Source organism: Amia ocellicauda, chromosome 21, assembly GCF_036373705.1.
Source record: "Amia ocellicauda isolate fAmiCal2 chromosome 21, fAmiCal2.hap1, whole genome shotgun sequence".
Lineage (NCBI taxonomy): Eukaryota > Metazoa > Chordata > Actinopteri > Amiiformes > Amiidae > Amia > Amia ocellicauda.
Window position 1 is genome coordinate 21,424,090 of NC_089870.1, and position 23,749 is coordinate 21,447,838.

The window sequence follows — 23,749 nt, forward strand, 5'->3', positions numbered from 1 at the left end:
TATAAATGTATGATAGAAACTGACAATCACTATTTACAGAAACAATCTTTTCTTATTTTGCCAGAAATGTTGTTTTTTCTTCCATTTTAGCTTGTTTGTGCTCAACTTGATTTTAGACAGGTCATCAAGAACTGCAGCACCAATTTCCCTCTTTAGGACCATGAAGAATCCCACTTTCATGGCAGGCGTTTCTCTTTGCTCTATGTAGGTCCTTGATATAGACTATAGAAAATAAAGGATTTACACAGGTCTCAGGTGGTTTACAACCCGAAAGTAGGCCAAAGAAAACAAGGAATTTGTCATCTAAGCAGAACGACAAAGCAGGGGTTTTGGAGGCACTTTTTTCTGTATTTTCCCGCATAAATCGATATAGATTACAGTGAACTTCGAGTAACTCAAAGCCAAGTTATATTCTTTATTCTTTTATTTGCTTGTTCATTTAGAATAAGTGTCTCTGTAGTTTGTCTATGTTTCTGTGTAAACAAACTAATCAAAGTCAAACAATAAAAGACATATGCAATAAATTATCCAAATATTGGGGGAAGCATTTTAATCTGGCACATATTTGAACATCTATATTGATATCATTTGTAAATACTGTGTAGGGTGATTTATTGTTACAGTCTGGTGCAGGAAATCCATGAAAAGCTACATTCCTGTAGGGAGGCATAATATAATGGGCCACTACTTCTCTAAAATTTTTATTTCAGAATAAAGATTATCATGCCTAGTAGCCATCAAACCATCATATTTTTTAAACGCAAGTAGATAAATACAAATAATAAAAAGAAACGGCATAAAATATGTAGTGGAAACACTTCAGTGAAGACTTATCTGTAGCCAAAAGCTTTATATATGAATAAGCAATTATAATGTTGTCTTTAACACCTAACACCTATTGTCTACTGTATGTTAATGGTTCTTCCCAGGAAATACGCACAAAAACAATTAACTTGGATCTGAGTTCTGGCATAAATCACATGTATAAAAGGGTTGGGTAAGACTAAGGGTTAGGTCTAGGGTTCATGTGATCAACATCAAGTACATATTCATTTGTTAATCCTGTGGTATTCAGACATTAATTCATGAGGAATTACTGACCGTAAGAATGTGTTAATGCTGATTTTGCCCTCAATCAATAAATTACAGAGGAAACAAAGCTTTCTTGTGCTGCAAACTGAATCGTGCTTTGGGAATTATTATGAACTAGTATTTTTGCATTAAAATAATATACATAGACTAAGGTCACTGTTTAAATCTCGTGCTGCTCATACTTTTCTCAGGGAGACACAGTGTTGGTCAGTAAGGACTGTTATTCTGAGATCACAGGGTTTTCATGATTTCAGATCAATTTTCTCCAAATCATGAGCTAATAGCAGGATTTTCCTGAGATCATAGGCTAATTGATTTCAGGATTTCAAGAGTTCCAACTGGCTAACTTGAGATCACAAGATCATGTTAGATAATTGCAAGACCTTGATATAAATGATGTATATAATAAAACAAGCCAAATACATTTCATTTGTTGAAAAGAGGAATGTCTGTTTCTCAGGTTTCTTTGTGTGGACAGAAGTGAAATAATGCATTTGCTGTTTCTGCTTTTTGGTGTTCTTTCCATTAACAAAACAAGAGCGAAAGTGTTTTGTACACAAGATGGTTTTCCACAGATTTTCAACTATGGAGAGACTCCATCCTATATTCCCAAACAGCAACATTTTTATATCTGCGGGCAACTTCTTTTCTACTCTGTGCTTTGTTAAGTATTTTAGATACAGTGCTTCATTGTTAAATACATATTTTTCTACTATTGGTTTAGGTCATTTCAGTGTGAATAAGATCAGATTATCGCTACTCTTGAACTAAGCAATGTTATTTGAGCTAGAGGATCCCAAAACTGGTACTACTCGAGGTCTGTGAAACCAGCTACATATTTTTTTTTATGCCTACATACTTTGCAAAAGTGATTGCTTTAACAGATGTCATTATTAGATACTGTGGTCTCACAGCCTGTGCTTTACTGATGATTTGGATAAGACTTTTCCTTTAGTAGAAGAAAAGGATAACTCTGGAACATTTTGTTTATTTGTTTCTTCGATTTGTATTGTGTATCAAGGGCTGCTTCTGTTTAGGTTTAGATTTGATCATAATGAGTTTTTAACATCTCTTTGGATACTCTGTAGGCTGTGCTGCATACTTTTTTGGAAATATTTTTTAAATTAACACTCAGATCAATTTTTTGATTTGTGAATGCCCTTCTTCATATCTACCCATGTGACAGGGTTTTCCATGGGTAGGTGTCTGTTACAGTGATGTCACTAGCTGAGATTGTCAAGCATGTGAGGGAACAGATTCTGAACATGTATTTTAACATGGTGACTGTATACGCTCGTAATTTACATATATGCATTCAATGATAAACTCCCTGATATCCAATTTAGGACAGAACATTATACATAATCCAACTGGGATCAATCGAATTATTAGAGAATAATTTAAAATTTGAGGGTCTTTTTTAGGCACTATATTAAACTGAAACACTGCATCAATGTTTAGCATTTGTCCTGATTATTTGCCATACATATTCATCCATCTGTTTCCATATATACTTAATCTTAAAGCCACATATGCCAGATGCATAGCTTGTAGTGAAATGTAAACCTGACAGATGGTATATTTCACCATACAGCATTCAATGACAATGGGAATATAGGCAGTATCCATTTCTCTGCATCTTCTTTTAATATTCAATTACCTCCTATAAAAGCGATGCAATGCATATTCATTGAAGCTGACTTTTGCAAGTTATTTATTTTATCTGTCAATGAATACATTATACATTTGCTCCTGTGATCAGAATTGCTAACAGATTGCGTTGAGTGTATCACAGCACACACGGATGACATTTTCTGAGGGAGAGAATAAAGCTGATTAAAGTCAACAATAGGGTTGGTGTGCTGAAGGAGAAACTGCAGCAGAAGAAAGGGAATTAATCACCTGCTATTGAATACATTGAATACTTATTACAATCAGCTGAGGTTAGGGTCCTCGGAAATAAACAGATACTGTACAGAGTGTTTGAATTTAAGCCTGAAAATAAATTAATACGGTTTATTTATTTATTATTACCATTCAAGACTGTGATAGTGGGGAAACGTATTTCCATAAACTACAGAAATTGTGCTGTGAGAGTGGGAGGGGGCACTGAAGCATTCATCATCAGAGTGAATTCAAATCTGTTGCACGTCCATGGAAATTGGAAAACAAAAACAATCCTAAGCCCCTTCGACAGCGTAACCTCGTGTCTTTGTAGTGGTTGGCAAGTCACAGCGTGGCAACGGTTAGCCTCATTACCAGCACAGCGGCTCCTGTGTTTCAGAAGGGGGTGTATGCATCAAAGATCAATATAACATGGGCACATCTGCAGTACAATTTGCATTGAATGGTGGCAGTTGTGTAGAAACATTTATTGTGTCACAAACCTTTTTCTGGGGAGAAATGCTTATGATTTCAAGCAAACAATAATTCAGCAAACTATGATAGCTTTTCTGATGACAGGTAATACAGCTTACAGATATAAATCCCCTTATGAAACAAATAGAGAATTATCCAAAAGTAATAATATGTCCTACTAATAATCATATATCCAAGCCTAAGTGCACCATGACATACAATCTGCTGAATTTTGGATTGACTAGTTATAATTTCCACAGGATAAACTACTGAAGACCTTTCGAGTTAATATTCATAACAAAGCAAACATGTTTAAACAGCATGTCATCAAACCAAAAGTTTAAACGAGTGATGTGATCACCAACATCTATAGATTACAAGACATCACCCAGATCCACTCTCTGCACAAGAAAAGCTTTAGACTTACAAAAGTAAACCCAGAAGGGGGCTTTCCATCAACGTGTGCTACTGTGCCAGATACTGATGACTCAGTTTCTTAAGGAGCATGAAATTAATAACCAGCATGTGAAGACAGGGGGAGGAAATAATAAATCTGAATAGGAAAAAAAGGAGAAACAGCGGAAAAGTATTTTCCAATTCAACAGTGCCTCGTGTGTCAAAGTACGTAAGTCAAAGGGGAGTCTTAGCCTACAAAGCCAACAAAAGTAATTGTTTGAAATGAATCTCTTGAGAAGGATACACACCTCCTTCGAGACATAAAAGTAGCAAGAACAAAGTAAGGACTTCACACAAAACACTCCTTCTAAGATTTGACTCATTTGCTTCCCTCTGTTCAGTGGCTGTATCATGGCAGGGGACGTCATTTATTATGCAAAGCTAATATATAATAAATATAAATTCACCCCTCTTTATTTTGTTTAAACAATTATAATTGGTTCACTGATTGTAATTTAGACAGTTCCTCCTATAGTGCTGGGTAAGAGATTTAAAATAACAGTGATTGCGAATAATAATGATATCAAGGGGACTTCTTCGAATCCTTATAGCAATATTAATTTTGATTCCACAAAAGGAGGAACAGGAAAAGTTCGACAAACTCTTTGATGCTCACATAAGCTCTTTCATTTCAAATCCCCGGAGGAGATAGCATGGCGAGGTTGTACTAAAAATGTACAATTTCTCTCTCTTTCCCTTTACGCCATCTAATTATTGAAAGAAATGCATTCACTGTCAATATACACTCACCTAAAGGATTATTAGGAACACCATACTAATACTGTGTTTGACCCCCTTTCGCCTTCAGAACTGCCTTAATTCTACGTGGCATTGATTCAACAAGGTGCTGAAAGCATTCTTTAGAAATGTTGGCCCATATTGATAGGATAGCATCTTGCAGTTGATGGAGATTTGTGGGATGCACATCCAGGGCACAAAGCTCCCTTTCCACCACATCCCAAAGATGCTCTATTGGGTTGAGATCTGGTGACTGTGGGGGCCAGTTTAGTACAGTGAACTCATTGTCATGTTCAAGAAACCAATTTGAAATGATTTGACCTTTGTGACATGGTGCATTATCCTGCTGGAAGTAGCCATCAGAGGATGGGTACATGGTGGTCATAAAGGGATGGACATGGTCACAAACAATGCTCAGGTAGGCCGTGGCATTTAAACGATGCCCAATTGGCCCCAAAAGGGGCCTAAAGTGTGCCAAGAAAACATCCCCCACACCATTACACCACCACCACCAGCCTGCACAGTGGTAACAAGGCATGATGGATCCATGTTCTCATTCTGTTTACGCCAAATTCTGACTCTACCATCTGAATGTCTCAACAGAAATCGAGACTCATCAGACCAGGCAACATTTTTCCAGTCTTCAACTGTCCAATTTTGGTGAGCTTGTGCAAATTGTAGCCTCTTTTTCCTATTTGTAGTGGAGATGAGTGGTACCCGGTGGGGTCTTCTGCTGTTGTAGCCCATCCGCCTCAAGGTTGTATGTGTTGTGGCTTCACAAATGCTTTGCTGCATACCTCGGTTGTAACGAGTGGTTATTTCAGTCAAAGTTGCTCTTCTATCAGCTTGAATCAGTCGGCCCATTCTCCTCTGACCTCTAGCATCAACAAGGCATTTTCGCCCTCAGGACTGCCGCATACTGGATGTTTTTTTCCTTTTCACACCATTCTTTGTAAACCCTAGAAATGGTTGTGCGTGAAAATCCCAGTAACTCAGCAGATTGTGAAATACTCAGACTGGCCCGTCTGGCACCAACAACCATGCCACACTCAAAATTGCTTAAATCAACTTTCTTTCCCATTCAGACATTCAGTTTGGAGTTCAGGAGATTGTCTTGACCAGGACCACACCCCTAAATGCATTGAAGCAACTGCCATGTGATTGGTTGGTTAGATAATTGCATTAATGAGAAATTGAACAGGTGTTCCTAATAATCCTTTAGGTGAGTGTATATATATATATATATATATATATATATATATATATATATATATATACATTTACTTATTGTGTGGACAACAATCATCTCCTCTTCTAAATATTAGTCTAGTCTATTCTCCAGTACTCAAAAACCCTAAACAGTAGGGTATCTTCAAAAAGTAAAAGGTGATACATATGTAACTCAGCAATTCCTGACAGAACCATCTCTTACTTCATATGAATTCTGTTCACACCAATGGCATTTAGGAAAACAAAATTAACATGGCCTCTGTTTATATGACAAACGACTCCATTAAATAACTAATTATGGAATTCCAAATACCCAGTTAGGATGAATAATGTTAAGCGATGATAATTAAATTTAATGTCTCCTGGGAATTGAAAGCGGTTATAGTTTAGGAAGTCCGACGTGTTGAAAGATTTTTAATAGCTCCGTGACTTGACCCCCTTATCGTGCTACAAGCTGATGAGAGGACATTTCAGCAAAACCACCGGGGCCCGTTGCCAATCAACCATGTCGTTCGATGCCAAGCAGAGAGAGTGTCAGGATGCGTCTGGTTTACCTAGGTTACATTGATAGGCATCTCCTGATGCCAGTATTTTACAAGACACAATTTAGATCTCACTGGAGAGGAAGTCAAGACTCTCAGCAGTCATAGGTTCCTCATAGGCTGGGAAAAAGTACCGTATATGTACATATTTTTGCGTAACACATTTTCGGCAACCTTCCTATTTTTCACCTGTATTCAGACAATCGGTAATCTGGCAAACACTTGGCTAAATGTGAAGATATTCAGTGGCACTATAAAGTATTTTCTTAGTATTGATGTTCTGTAGTAATTTGACGATTTTCACTGCAAATATTACCTGTGAAAAAATTTGCATATACGGTAACCCAGGCAAGCAATCAGATATACATATATATATAAAAACTTCATCAACATTAAATTTGATAAAACATAGAAGGAAACTGTCTTGTCACTTTCTATGAAATACATTTTTTCCTTCTCATCCTTGCACTACAACATTCCCAGATGAAACACGAGCACACTTAGAACATGTTTAGCTCCGTCTCTGTTGTTTATTTCTACCTTTCTGCTTAAAGTATGCTGCTAATGAATGGCCTAATCCACAGCAGCCAACCTTCCTCTGGCTTAATTGGCAACCTCTTGCAGTTGGAAAGACCTTCAGATATCAATCGATGGGAAAGAGGCGCCAGCTGTGAGCTGCAATCACACCAGAGCACCACTGCAAAGGTTAGATCTGTCATGGAGGGCCGTGCAGTAGCAGGGTTAAATGTAATTGGTCTCTTCCAAGTATATTTATCTCTGCCTGTTACATAACAATTTAAATAATGAGTCGTCTAAGCAGTAAGCAACCCGAGCAATAACATTTCAAAGTTATTACTCCTCCCCTGCTTATAACGATTATTTTTGTTATCGTTATTGTTATTATTATTGCTGTTGCTGATTAATGTATGCATGGTCGAGTGAGTGGACAACAGTCTCAGTTGCTGAGCTATTGAATCGTGTTGCCGTTTAAAAGGTTTTTAAACGTCAGCTGCACACTGAGCTGCTTTGTAACTCTTGGATAACCTGCTTTGCCCAAATTTGAATTTGTTTAGCTTCATGCACAGAAATGGGAACAACAGGAGCTTTCCCAAACATCACTGGGGAGACTGGGTTTAATCCTCATTCTGTCTGGGGCTCGAATCCTGCTGATTTGTGCTGAGTACATTTTTATAATTGATGTACAATATCAATCATTGCCTGAGACTTAATCCTGGCTATATATGACCAATAATGATGGGTGTGGAACTCTTTGTATTAGTTATTTTGACTGATCACTGTGGTATTGCAAGCACTGGACCAATGATTCTGGATGAAATGACTTATGAAACCATGCTGTACGTACAGTTAGGTCCATAAATATTTGTACAGTGACACAATTGTCATCATTTTGCCACCACAATGAATTTGAAAGTAAACAATCAAGATGTGCTTTAAGTGTAGACTTTCATCTTTAATTTGAGGGTAGTTACTTCCAAATTAGGTGAACACTGTAGGAATTACACACATTTTTATATGTGGTCCCCCCATTTTGATGGGCTGGAAAGTATTTGGACAAACTAACATAATCATTAATTAAATTGTCAGTTTCAATACTTGGTTGCAAATCCTTTGCAGCCAATGACTGCCTGAAGTCTGGAACCCATATACACCACCAAATGCTGGGTTTCTTCCCTGGTGATGCTCTGCCAGGCCTGTACTGCAGTTGTCTTTAGCTCCTGCTTGTTCTTGGGTCGTTTTGCCTTCAGCAAGTGAAATGCTGCTCAATTGGATTCAGGTCAGGGGATTTACTTGGCCATTGCAGAACATTTCACTTCTTCTCCTTAAAGAAGTCTTGGGTTGCTTTTGCAGTATGTTCGGGTCATTGTCTATCTGCACTGTGAAGCACCATCCAATGAGTTTTGAAGCATTTGGCTGAATCTGAGCAGATAATATAGTCCTGAACACTTCAGAATTCATCCTGCTGCTTTTGTCAGCAGTCACATCATCAATAAATACAAGGAACCAGTTCCCTTGGCAGCCATACATGCCCATGCCATAACATGCTTCACAGATGAGGTGGTATGCTTCAGATCACGAGCAGTTCCTTCCCTTCTCCATACTCTTCTCTTCCCATCATTCTGGTACAAGTTGATCTTTGTCTCTTCTGTCCATAGGATGTTGATGTTTTTTGGCAAACTCTAATTTTGTGTTCCTGTTTCCTGTTTACATCTTGTGTTAAACCCTCTATATTTACTCTGGTGAAGTCTTCTCTACCTCCTGGAGGGTGTTCTTGATCTGGCCAACTATTGTGAAGGGGTTTTTCTTCACAGTTGTCCGTGCTCCTCCGGGCCTTCTGGTGTTCCTGAGTTCACCAGTGCGTTCTTTCTTTTTAAGAATGTACCAAATAGTTGATTTGGCCACACCTAATGTTTTTGCTCTCTCTCTGATTAGTTTGTTTTGATTTCTAAGGCAAAACTGATGGCAAAACGCCCCAAGAACAAACAGGAAGACAGCTGCAGTGCAGGCCTGGCAGAGCATCACCAGGGAAGAAGCCCAGCATCTGGTGATGTCTATGGGTTCAGACTTCAGGCAGTCATTTACTGCAAAGGATTTGCAACCAAGTATTGAAACTCACAATTTAATTCATGATTAAGTTAGTTTGTCCAAATACTTTTGAGACCCTAAAACTGGGGGACCACATATAAACATGGGTGTAATTCCTACACCGTTCACCCAATTTGGATGTAACTACCCTCAAGTTAAAGATGAAAGTCTACACTTAAAGCACATCTTGATTGTTTCCTTTCAAATACATTGTGGTGGTGTACAGAGCCAAACAAATGACAATTGAGTCAGTGTCCAAATATTTGAGGACCTGACTGTATATGACCATAGCAGATATCCTGAGAGGTAATTTTTGGCAAATATCCTCAGAGTAAATCCAAGTTGTATAATCATGTGCAGACCTTGCAGAGGAATGTTGCATTTGATGACACAAAAAAAGAAAATATGTATATATTTTTTATGGCTGAATATTTGAAAGTTCTGAAGGAAAGTAGCTCTTTGCTAGTGGTCTCATACATTGATGCACATTTGTGCTTGTGACTCACCATGTAACTTTGTAGACATGTGATTGTGACGATTTTACTAGATTTCAGCAGCATACTTAGTTGATCTAAAATATTGCTTTTCAGTGTTGTTACAGTTCTTTCCTTTCCTGTTTAGTAATTATCTCTATTATTTTTCAAGGTGTCTGCTGACCTCCTGTTCTCCTCAGAGAATCATCACGGCACATCTAAGCTTTCTCCTCCAGACTATTTATAGACCCTCATAAAAAAGAGATGGTCTATATTGGTAAATAGTTCACAGTGTTCTAACACCGCAGCAAGGCACGTCACTCGCTTATGATGGAAATATTGAAATAACAAAGAATTGTTTACGAGAAAATAAATGATAATTCATGCAACCCTCATGCATTTTTCAAAATACATACATAATACATGAACCTGAGGTGAGATCATGACTTCAGCGGTGATGTGTTTTAGATTAGGATCTTCATAAATATGGAGGGAGCAACACGGCAGCTTCAAAGTTACAGGGATCTGGTAGAAAAATCTATATTAGTTTTCAAAGCACTTTATGTTGATCCTGCCTCACCACAGTACAAATCTGACCTGAATTCTTCACGTATACAAATCTTGTATCTGTCACATTTTGCTTATTAATTATCATAACTTAATGACACATTTTAAGATGTTACCGTTATTTCGTCAAGGCTTGTCATCTGAGGCGCTTTTCACTATAACCACAAATAACTATAGAGGCATGTGAAGGAAGTATCAGTTCAAAGAAGAACTGGTGTTGAATTTCTGCAGTGGCATCACCCTGACACTTGCATCTGTGCCGCACTGGGAACAGACGAGCGCATTCATGAAAGGATCTCTGGATGGAAGTCTCCTTTATCACTAATCTTATTTCCTTTCTTGGCTGCCGTGTAGCAACTGTTAGCTTTGGCTGACACATAATTTAAGAGCCAATATCAATCAGTAAGAGCAGATGTACCCAGCAAGACAGTGTTGCTTTAATGGAATTAAATTTCAATTTTCAGTGCCGAGATCATCTTGAAATACAACGCTCAGCCGCTCTGAATGCCGGGCATTTGTTGGGAAGAATCGCATCTCCCGAAGCAAATTTTTTTTGAATTAATTCCCATCATTCTCCGCTGCCTTGATGCGCTATAACTTCCATCTATACGGACACATTAGCAGAGCCTGAGATTTGTTGAAACGAATCTGTGTAGCCAGATTGAATTTTTCCACGTCTTGGTCTGGGTACTGATCAGCGCCGACTTTAATCTACATTTTAGTCACAGGTGGAAGAGGAAACATTGATACCTTTGGGTAGATAAGCATATATCAAGTCCCCGTGGCATTTGGAGCCAGAGCTAAACTGCTCCTGTGAGATAGAGGATTGGAAAAGCAACAGCGCAACAACAAAAGGAGTGGGAAGAGTTTTAAAAAGTGGCCGCGGAGTGGTGGTATCTTTTTGAAATGCTCCCTAATTGAATGATAATGAGCAGAAGGGTGACGTCACACACATTATGCAGATATTTGACATTCTCCACTTTTTTATACTATTGTATTGTAACTCCCAGGAAATGGCATTACTTTTTATATGTAAATATAAGAGGGCTTTGTTGAAACAGTGTGAACCCCTGCATAATGATATCATTATAATGATGCGACTGACAGTAACTGAAGTGAGACGTTGAATACACTACATTGTGAGAAATGCAGCACATCGTTTTGGAAATGTGATGACCTGTGCCATGGTTGAATGTCCTAAATTTGTGTAGAAAGAAAAGCGTCCAATGCTATTTTTTTTTTTATTTTGGACTGATATTTTATACACCACAGAATTAAATCCTCAGAATTAAATCGTAGCTCCCTATATCTTGGAAAGAGATCAATCGGATTTGATGGAGAGGTAGCTGGTGAAACTCACAGCAGGTGGTTCTGTAAAAGAGTTTGGGTTTGACACAAGGTGGAAGTCAACATCACCCTGAGAGAAATGTGGTGAAATTTCATGCGGCAGGCGTTTTGCTGAGGCAACAAGACACTCCGGCATAGCTGATGAGAACAGCGTCTCAATTTGTACAGGCCCCGGAGGTTAATTGTTATTTGACTCCTACATGCATCAAAAACAAACTTTTCCTCACGACTCAATAACCTGCGGGTGAATCGGTGCCAGGGCAGGCGTCGAATGTGAAGTATTAAATTAGGGATTGTAGACGGAGGTGAGGAGTCATTTGCATATGAACAAGCTTAATTATAAAGTGATTTTATTGCAGATGTAGGGACACTTTATTTATTTGTGGCATGTTTTTAATTGTTGGATACTTTATATAATGTGGGAAAAACTTGCCAAACTTGTATTAATAGGGTAAGAATAAGAGCTTCAAACCAGAGGAGCTTTTCCAGATCAGCAGGGACACACGCACCCGGGGACACAAATGGAAATTGGGCTTCAAGACATTCAAGACAGAAAACAGGAGACATTTCTTCACACAGAGAGGCGTCACAATCTGAACAAACTCCCCAGCGATGTGGCTGAAGAGACAATTTGGGAACATTCAAAAACAGACTGGATAGGATCCTTGATCACTTAGTTATTAATGGACACCAAACGAGCACGATGGGGCGAATGGCCTCCTCTCGACTGGACACTTCCTTATGTTCTAATACAGCTGTTTAATAGACGGCATCCTTGAATTGTCACCACTGACACCAGATGTAGGATCTTTACGTTCACATCAATAGACCAGTCTAACAAAAACTTAACAGAAACACCTCACATAGGAAAGATACTGTAGTTCCCCTGAGATTCACTACTGTGTTGATTTAACTATCAAATTCTTCCCTGTTTCTCAGGAGTGTCCTACATCTTGCAAACAGGAGGGTCTTATTCTTTCAAACGCACCCTTATCACTGATCGACTAACAGGTGGTGGGCTTTGGATCCGCGCACGCCACAAGAAACTCTCTCCTCTCTGCTGCGGGTGTCCGAGTTCATTGCTAGTCTCTTCAAGAACTACCAATGGCTCGAGGCAGAACGGCCTTTAAAGAAATGCCAGTGGCTCTAGCCGGACAAACAGCTGAGGGGCTCGTTTTCAGAAGTTGCCAGTTCGCTCCAGGCACCTGGAACACATTAAGCCATTCAGGACCCTTGATTGGGTTTAGATGTGGAGAGAGAGTAGCTCCAGGGGAAGAGGGGAAATGTAATAAGGGAGATGGGAAAGGCCACAAACGGCAAGAATTCAACAGAAATCCCCCGCATGCTTCCAGAGATGAGACACTGTACTGGATATTGCACTGGAGTCGGGATTAATATTTATGCTTTTATTCTGGGGATTCAATGAAACAGCTCTTTCCCGCTGTTACTGCTTGGGGAATTTAAATCTTAGTGCGTCACTCTCAGCGTCTTTATTAAGCGACAGGACTCGGCAACAGGTTGACTAACCTGACTAGAGGGTCCCTTGAACAGCTATTTAAATAAAATGATTGAGAGAATGAAAGAGAGATGGAGGCGAGGGTGGATATCATATTCTTCCTCGTATGTGCTCTAAAAATAGGCCATTTTGAATATATTCATTCTGCTTCCCCTGTTTTATTCCACAGTAATAATTCCTCCAATAAAAATATGTATTTCAGTGGTACTTCCCGAGTTAAATAACCTCAGGTGAAATTGATTATGAATGTACACTTCAAAATGAATGCAAAGCTGCAGAATTAATTGCCTGTACAGATGGGTTTTGGTTTGAATGGTTTAAAGCCAAGCAAAGCAAACTCACTGGGCTCCAGAAGGAATACAGTGTTGGTTTGATAAGTTGCATGCCTTTACAAACATGCACATTATTATTATTATTAATTATTATTATTATTATTTTCAAAAAAGGCAATTTAACACTTGGCAAGGAGTGTTTACACCCTTTCCTGGCAACAAATGTGCTGTTTTTCTATTCTGCATTGGCTCGGTTTAAAAGTGTTGCTCACTCACACTTAGCAATTAATGTTCTGGCAATTATTGCTCGCAAGTACAGCGTTTCCAATAATAACTGTAATTACAGTCCCCGTATAAGCTAGCTGGTGCGAAGTGTAAACCTCATTAACTACAATGTATCGCACGTCCCTGCTTTGTGGACATGGAACAACACTCAGTTTCTCACTTGAATAGGTAGATGAGCACAGACCCATTCACAGCGTACAAATATATACATTGCGATCTGAATTATAATTAGTATAATTTAAAAACCTACATCTTCAAAGCACAAAAAGTGTGAGTTCAGAATTGCATTCCCTTGTGTTGAGCTACAGCAATTTAAATAACACTACTAGACTTTTTACAACTTCATAGCTGCAGCTCAGATAGTGTTTATTTTCAAGGTGGAAGGCTGTATCTTATTTATTTTATTTCAAGGACAGGATTTGGGCATGAGCAGGCATGCAGTGTCTAGACCATGTCATATTGATGTTGTCTGTTTGGATTATTCTTTATTTTCATGGAACAATGTCCCAATAAGTGTATGCTGTAGACACGATCAACAGCACTGTCCAGTCCTTGTAAGGCTGTTAAACTTAATATTAAACATAAAAACAACATTTACATCTTCTTTTCAAGTTGTATACATGCAGAGCACTGTATGACTTTTTATTTTTTGATGTGTGTTGTATCTGTAACAACATTTCTGTGTAATATATTAAAATTGTTAATTTGCCAATTAGCCCAGCTGATTAGAGGTAAAAGGCGTCTTACAGGACCCAGACGTAGTGTAAATGACAGCGTGAGTAATTCAGTTCTGAGGAAAACAACAAGAGCTACATGACAGATTGGCCTTCAACACATGTGGCCAGTATTTGTGTTCTGGACAAAGTAAACAGTGCATAAAGATATCCGCATGGACTGATTAAGAAACCTTTGAAATCCTGTGGCAACCGATAGACACCACAGCACATTTTTAACTTCAAAGCCCAAATACTCCTGGGAAAGGGTTAAACAGAGATACGATATTTGCTTGCACAATGTGGACAGCGAGAGTCTGAACCTGAAAAAACACAACGCTGACAGTTTGATTTTGAAAGCGAGAGAGAGAGAGGGAGGGAGAGGAAAAAAGCCCTCAGGATTACCAGTTAAAAGAGGGCTGTTTCTTCTCTCAGATTGCTGTTGAACACCGAGCTGCATACCGATGAGGGACAGAGTGGGTCTCTGAGTTGCCAAGCGAGGAGAAGAGGATAGAGCGGGGATAAGGTGCACATCATCATCTCCTGACACACGAGGAGTTCGGGCATCGTCCGGCAGAAGCAATTTTCATCAAGCGTCGCCCGTTCCCCTCCCCTTGGAGGTAATTGTCCTGTAAGACCCCCGCCCATACGAAAAAGTTATTAAGTGTGTAACCTCTGGAAACAAGAGCAGTTGTTTGCGTGCCTCTATTCCTGCGGAGGTTAGGCGATTGTGGACCGCCTCTGAAAAAGCAAGTCATTCTTTGAAAGCCTCCGGGACAGGAGGGATGGGGAGGGCAAGGGTGGGGGGAAGTGTCTAAGTATTTTTATATATATCTATCAGAATCCTTCATTGTTCTTCCTCATCAATGCAGTGAGTGTTACTTCAAGTGAGCCTGCAGGCTGTCTGGTGCTCATGAAGTGTGTAGGTCAGGGGTTCCCAGCCCTGGCCCTGCTGGTTTTTGTTCCAACCGAGCTCTTAATTAATTGAACTTTAATTGAAGTAACAATCTGCTTTGATTTCACTAATTGCGTAATAAATAGTTGGTTCTTTAATAAGTTCTGTTTACAATTCTATACTGAACTTAAAACCCCTACTGTTCAAAATAATGAAAAGGCTCTGATTTAGGAAATTATTAGTTAAATTAAATAATTGAGAGCTCGGTTGGAACAAAAACCAGCAGGTGGGGAACCCCTGGTGTAGGTCATCTCTGCCATTCCCCGGGAGAGAGGAGACTTGGATTCCCACGGGCCACAAGACACAAACATTGAAATTGCTGTGGCTTTTCCCTCACAGCCACAATATGGTCCCTGTCACCATCCCAGGAGTGAAAGAATGTCTTTATATCCCAGGTGGGGGATGTGGGGAGGTGCAGTCAGTTATGTGGGGGATGCTGGGTAATGCCAGATACGTGTTGTTGCTACTGAGCCAGTGTATTTATTCTCCCTACACCTTGAAACCTAGAGCTCCTTCAGCCTACAGACTCGCTCTAGTGCTCTCCAAGTTCGGGTGGGAGAGCAGGGAGACAAATATCTGTACACCCCAGCAATCACTAAAGCAACCGGCAACAACTCCATACACAACTCATCAGACACAATTAAACAATACAAAAAAAGGTTAAACCCAAAAGCAAAACAAACACCAGTCAAGTAATTAATGCGCTGGTTGATGTAGCTCATATCGTGCCTGGAAATAAGAACGTTATGGATTACGGATGCTGGGGGTCATGATTACAGGTTGAGAACGTATATAATGCTTTCTGTAACTCTGCTGTAGCGAAACATTCAAAGTCAGTATTACTTTTCTAAAGGTCAGAGTTAATCCCACTGCCAGACTCGGCTTGGAAATTAATCAATACATAACCGAGATGTAAAGCCGCATCTCTCTGTATGCACAGAAGACAATTTCAGGGAGGCAGCTGTGAGACTTTAGAGTGGCTTTGATGTATTTGTACAGGTAAGCCCCAGGAGAGAAAATGCCACTGTACATCACAGACTCGTTTTAATTGCACCCTTTGAATCGTGGGCCCGTTCTGCTTTAATTAGGTGCTTATTGACTATAACGGTACTGTTTATTTCACATATCGATCCTGCATAATAAGGCTTTGATAGTTTCTAATAACAGTGTTTGCCTCTCTCTGTTTAGACTGCATTACAGTGTAAGGACCATCGTTTCATGAGCACGGGGACCCAAAGCTGCCAAGTATGTCAAACAGGGTGACCACAGTGCCAGGAGTCCATTTCCAAGTTGGCGGAGATCATGTTCTCATAGTCACTGCTTCAGAGAATAGACTCCTCATCAAGAATATGGAGGAGAATAAAATCCTGGGTGGGTTTGAATTATAACTACAGCTGGAGATTTATTGGAGATATCTAGGATTTACTCAGAGTTTTGTGGTGAAGAACAGAGCAGAAGACAACACAGTGATATTACACTTAACCTGGTCAATGAAATCGATTTCTTGTCTAAAAAGGAGATAAGAAATACCTTTGGCGATGCTTCAAACTCTTTTGTTTAAACAAGAGATTCGAAGTATTTTCAAAAGTATCAGATCTTTTATAATATCTTTTATACTGTAGCTTCTTTTCCTTTAATACGGGACAAAAATATTTTAAAAAGTACACTCTGACAGGGAGTGAAAGTTTGTTCTTTTAACACCTTACTTTTCGAGATACTGAAATCAATTTTTAAGAAAGCTTTGAAGATTAGACCTCATCGCTAGCGGTGCCGTCTCGTAACAGCATTATTGAATCTAGCACTTTAAAACACTCAACGCCGTTTTTCGTTCCTAAATCAGAAAAGCTACATCGAGAAGAGAAAAGGCCTCTCGTGTAAAAGAAAAGGCCGCGGCACGACTAATGCCCAATAAGCTCCCGGTGACTTTCCTGTCAAGGTCTGCTGGATATGTCAACAAGATAGCACAATACAAGGTGAAAATACAGACCTGCCATCCGCAGATAAACAGAGGTAATTCTGAGCACGGCACGGCGGCTCTCACTTCAGGATGGTTTTATCCTCTGGGCTTATCCTCGACAAGTAGCCCTTCTGAAAGCACAGGAGTAAAAGAGCACGGCGGCGCGGTGGCCCCCCAGGGAAGAGCGCACGCACTCTTCTGTGTATCTGTAGATTCGAGCAGCGGCCGACTAGACGAGACATCTTTGGCTGGGAAGGAAGTGAGCAGCAAGATTGCTCTTCACAAAGCACCAGGAGATCTCGGCAGCACAGTCTATTCAAAGGGACTTAGATAATATTCAATTGTGGGCGACAACTGGCAGATGAAATTCAATGTGGACAAGTGCAAGGTATTACACGCAGGTAACAAAAATGTCCACTATAATTACACTATGGGAGGAATAGAACTAGAAGTAACACATGAGAAAGACCTAGGAGTCTACGTGGACTCCTCACTTTCTTCATCCAAACAATGTGGGGAAGCAATAAAAAAAGGCAAACAGAGTGTTAGGGTATATTGTCAAAAGTGTAGAATTGAGAACAAGGGCAGTGATGTTCAGACTGTACAATGCACTAGTTAGAGCTCATCTGGATACTGTGCACAGTTCTGGGCTCCACACTTCAAGAAAGATATCGCTGCTCCTTCAGTTCAGAGGAGAGCAACCAGACTTATTCCAGGTCTGAATGGAATGTCCTACTGAGAGACTGAGGACCTGAACCTTTAAACCCTGGAACAGAGGAGACTACGTGGGGACTTGATCCAAGTCTTCAAAATCATGAAAGGCATCGACCACATCAAACCAGAGGAGCTTTTCCAGATCAGCAGGGACACACGCACCCGGGGACACAAATGGAAATTGGGCTTCAAGACATTCAAGACAGAAAACAGGAGACACTTCTTCACACAGAGAGGCGTCACAATCTGAACAAACTCCCCAGCGATGTGGCTGAAGAGACAATTTGGGAACATTCAAAAACAGACTGGATAGGATCCTTGGATCACTTAGTTATTAATGGACACCAAATGAGCACGATGGGGCGAATGGCCTCCTCTCGACTGGACACTTTCTTATGTTCTTATGAGATCCCAGAGCGAGGAGACAATGGATAAAAAGAGAAATGCTATCTGTTGTTGGAGGTCTTATTGGTTGTGTTTACTAGGTGTTTACTACATCCCTAGAACTCACTGCGACATATGTGTCACTAAACAATTAAAGGCGTCTGCTGACTGGGCTGCTGTATGTGTTATGTGTGTCACACTCTCTTACTAAGGGTTAAAGTTATAATTTCTGTGATTAACTGTACCCCCTCTCTGCTCCTCTTCCTCCCAGGGTCCACTCCTTTTCATAACTCACTCTGAAGTGGTGGAACGACCTTCCCACTGAGGTCAGGACTCTAAACACCGTCCAGCGATTACTCAAGACACATCTGTTCCTAGCCTATTCTCCTGTAGCTGTTCAGCACTCTTGTTATTGATTTCTTTGTGTAACTCTACTTCCTTATGGTCCTGTTTACTTCTGTATGGTTGAAAGGTCTACTGTTTTACTGCGACTTCTCCTATGCCCTTCCCTTTAGCATACATCAGGGCTAAACTATATTATGTTGGCACTTACTACTGCACTTTTGTATTGCTTAAATTGAATTGTGTATTGATTGTATTACTGCACTTGGATAAGGACACACACACACACACAAAGTGGTCTGTTCCTCGTGTCATAAAAGTACCTTTTGCTCGAGAAACAGTCACCATGACAAGTTCTCAACCCACCACTGAGTTTGTTGTGACATCTTCATTATATTGTGATTAATGGTGAGGTGTAGCAGCTAAACCCCGAGCAGAAAACTGCAGCTGCATCGGCTATTTTTAACCGCATGCTGATTAAACCGTTTAAGCAGAAACACAAGATTATACTGAGAATATTAAGAAGAAACTCAAGCTACGCTGACAGATGTAGTCGAAAGACAAAAGACCCCAAAGAATATGGTTATGTTTTGTGTATCCTGGAATTGGTTATAAGTGTTATTGTAAGACTTTACGCTCTGTAGTGTTCAATTAATAAAGTTGTGCCGATTTGTATCTGATTTCAAAGTGTTGTTATTATTATTGTTACATAATTTGTGCATTTAAAGTAGTTGAATCCTAATTAGTGTCGTTAACTGCCCCAAGATGGAAATTGCACCCTCTGCTGTTGAGATAAAAATTCATCATGGAGGGCAAACTGGGCACAAGTATTAAAGAAGGAGAGTAAAACCGATTTCAAATGACAAACTATCACGCATCAGCAGCCGTACACTATATTGGATATTGCACCAAGATAATCTGATTTAATCTAGTCTGTTTACAAGCAATACATCAAGACTCCTTCCAGTGAGTGTGAATGAATCCTTTTACAGTGGAAAAGTCATACATAACTCTGGAAATGCGCTTATATATATATAAAAAAGAAAAGTAAAAGATAAATCCTGACTTTGTAATTACAACAGTATAATGCTCTTTGATGACATGTCTGTATAAAAGATTTGTTCTCTGATGCTAAATGATTTGTCAACACATTCCAAGGGCACCTGTGTCAATAAGCTATTGTAGTTTTAGGGCGCTCCAAATTATTATTTATCTCTTTTATGTGACAAAAAACATCTTCCTCGTTCCACAAACATCCATCACTGAGATGAAAAACAAGCAGCGCATTCATTTATCTGTCAGGGTGAACTAGTGTTCCTCGGTAGCACGCAGTTCGGTCGGAGAAATATACCCATACTTTTTACTGTCCGAGAATGGTCGTATTTCTTGAAAACGTTTACAGCAGAATTGCAGAGTCTTTGCAGTTCTGTTCTTCACTGAAATACAAAACAATCCAATAATAGTGCATGATTTTGCAGGTGAAAATAACATGCCAAAGTATCACGTTTCCATCTTGAAGACTGATTCTTGTGTTTGGCCAGCAGGAGTGCTACATTGTGCCAACACAACATCCCTCCCCTTTGCAGACTCACAATTGTCTCATGACCTTCACCAGGAGTCGACACTGTTACAGGTGCTTATAGTGTGAATATTGATATCAAACAGCCACAGCAATTAAAAAAAAAAAGTCACAAAATTGTAGATTGCTTTCCAGAAAAATTCACACAAAATAGAGTTACGTCAAAACTATTTTCTTAACCAAGATTTCTAGGCATTATTTGAAATTGCACTCTGTCCATCAAGTTTTTTTTCCTCCCCATTTTCATGATAGAGAAAGTACAAAACCTCCCACATTAAAGATTAAACAGATGAAATATTAAACCCATAATACAATTACAGTTATACTTTTTATTACAGCTGGAAATTGTATATGTCCGATGTCACGGAAATATTTTATTGCGCAACGCCGTACCCGAGTAATTTACTGACTTTTTAATTATTGATGTCCATCTGCAGTTCAATTTCTTGATTAAGTTACAATTTATGAGGGTTATTACATATACAGAGGGAAGGAAGGATCTGTTATGCCTTCGTCCTGAAACATAAAAGAAAATAACGTGACTCGAAATGACAGTAAAATATTGCACTGTTGTTCAGGCAACAATAGGGGGGGGGGGGTGGAAACTGCTGCCAAAAGAGTTGATGATTCATTTTAAATGATCTCTAACTGCGCTGGAAACAGCAGGCTCTCCGGATTGGCCTTTGAGATGAAGGTACAAGCGCTTGTGGAGAAACGCTCAGGCACCTCCAGTCGAGAGATGAACTGTGAAGACTTCTCAACAAACAACAATACAGCGGCAGATCTGACAACAGCTACATAAAGCAGTCCCTTCAGGCGGTTAATGTGTGAAGTACACTAACTAAAAAATGCATAATACATTCCAATTTCCATTACCTAGGGTGGACAGCATGAAATAAATAAAAATAACATGAAATACGGTGCTTGAAAACTCCTGGAGAGTAAACACAAACGCTTTTCCCCCCAACAGTCCCTAAACCACCTGCCCCCCCTGATTTTGCAAGGCAGAAAACGAGATGAACTTTAGTAGAAGTCAAAGTTGAATGTAAATATGAAATCCTAACCAAAACAAACAAACAAAAAGTGATCACAGCAACAGATAATAATGCAGAAGGATTCTGTTGATCTCTAAGCTCACCCTGCAGACCGTAACCTGATTGGAAGTCAACGCTGACTGGAGAAACAAAACCCTTAAACCTGGTTGAATATTTACAGTGCAAGATATATTTGAATAGCTGGTCTGTTCTAGTTTACACAGAATGATACATATAACTTTAGTAACTTTATTCTCTTCTAATGGCCACATATTTTAACGAAGACTAATGAACCAGATCATTAGAGTTAAATGACCATTAGCCCTTAATGCGGAGTCGCAATTCTGCAGTTTAAACACAGACCTGTTTATAGACGAGAGAGAAAAGGATGGTGACCCTAAAGAGGCAAATTGTAATGTTTGACTTTGCCCTTCAGGGCCACAGTAGAAAAGGTCACATTTAGACCATAAATCCCACAAAGTTTTTTGTCCGCTAGTTCAGTGAGCAACAGTGTGGTGAGCGACTAGCAGATAACTTACTATAATAATAACATGGGATAATGACATGGGAGATAATGTCTAGAGATATTCATAAGATAATGTTTCTGGAAATATGTTTGACTGAAAGCTTTGTAAAATAAATAAAAAGCCTGTCTTGCATAATACAGCACTCATGATCTTCGTTTTAAACATATCAACAGGTCATTGTGTCTGAAGGATTGAATCTTAAACAGAATCTCCGGCTCCATCAGCACCACAGGGTTGAGGATTTGTATAAATGGGTTTTACGCTAAGCTTTTGGAGATTATGTATGTTGTATTCGAATCCCCGATCAGCATTGTCTGTATCAGTGCGTGTTGGATCAGAAATGTCTAAGATACTGTAATTACATTCCAAGACCTGGCCGGCTGATAGTCCAGCACAGTGAAAGAAATTAAACTGATAACATAACTAATAAACAGTGGGGTCATATAGGTGAGGTGGGCACAATAAAACAAATTTGCAATGATACTTTTTACGACAGATAAAGATAAACTTAATTTGCTTAGTGCAGTCAGCAGTGGGTGCAATTTGTTAACAAATCTCTAATCTGAGACGCCACACAGCAGGCTAAAATGTCATCCTATTGCTATAGCAAACAAAACGGTGCTGCAGATATATCTACTGGTATTTATTGGTGTGTTAAATTAAAATAGCCATGCTTAATAAACTATGTATTTATTTAAAGGTGATGTTAGTAGACTTTTTATATGGTCACCAAACAAAACATGTTAGTTTGTTTGGCGATGCATAATTAACTCATTAGAGGGGAAATGAAGTTGTTTATAATCAGGTGCTGTATAGTGTCAAGTCCAGAATGCCATACTCTAACAGTGTAGAGTTACTCCAATTTTACACGTAGATAAATAGGTTAATAGCAACCGGCTCAGGGTAAACTGCAAACCCGGCAGATAAAGAGGCATCCGCAGTGAGCTTTGAAGTAGTTGTTGAGAGCATTATCCTAATGTGTTTATACAGACATCATTAGTGTATTAAATTATGAGCATAAATTATAATGTGGAACGTACATTGTGTCACAATAATTATAACTCTAATTCCCCACTGCAATCAAAAAATATAATTATGTAAACTTGCATTTAACAAATTAAGTCTTCCTCGGTCTTTAGAAAGAAAGAAAAAAAGAAAGAAGGTAAAACTTGTTTTCATGAAGGCGTTTGCATGGTTTTTAGATTTCCTGGGAGATAAATATAACAACTAATAATGATTTATAGACAGATAGTTAGAGATGTTGTAATTTGTAATATTTTTTGTACAGTTTCTCCTGTGAAATGAGGGATATTTGCCATTCAGTATACTTTCTAACACCATTAATCTCTAATCGCTGCAGTATTATTATTATTAAAGTATCATAGCATTATTTAAACATCATAATCCAGTGTAACAGTCACACTCTTTCAGTTAAGACTAAGTCATGTCAGCTGGGCTTTCCTGACTCCCTGCTCTACAGTCGTTGATGGATGTCTCTCCCTGCTTTACCTCTCAGACCGGGGTTATGACGCAGAATCTCCCCGTGGCCTGACTGAGCGCTAAAGCAGAGAGAGACATTCATCAATGACCTGAAATCCGTGAGTCAGAAGAGCTCAGCTGACGTGATTCAATGTTCAGCGCTAGACAAGATCACTCCACAACGTCGCCTCAGATCGGCCGCAGATGTGCCAGTGTTTTCTGAGTTCAGCTGTGTAATTGTCTTGTGGGAATGGGATGCAAACCATGACTCGAGAAACCCTATCCAGGTCAGGGTGTTGACAACAATGAGCAAAATGCAGATGCCAGATTGATTAACCTCAAGAAAGTTGACTTGTTTACCATCAAAAACATCTTGCAGCTTTAGGTTTGTGGTTCGTAAAACTTGCAGAGTGGGAACAGATGTTTTTCATTTGAAACCTGTGACAGAGAGAGAGCAACTTTAGGTAATACTTTTAATTTTAAATCCTCTTTGAAAGTCTTCATAAGGTACACAAACTGTAAAGGAAATAAAAGTCAAGGCCCACCACATGAAATATTTTTGCAAGGTTGATAGACTCAGATTTT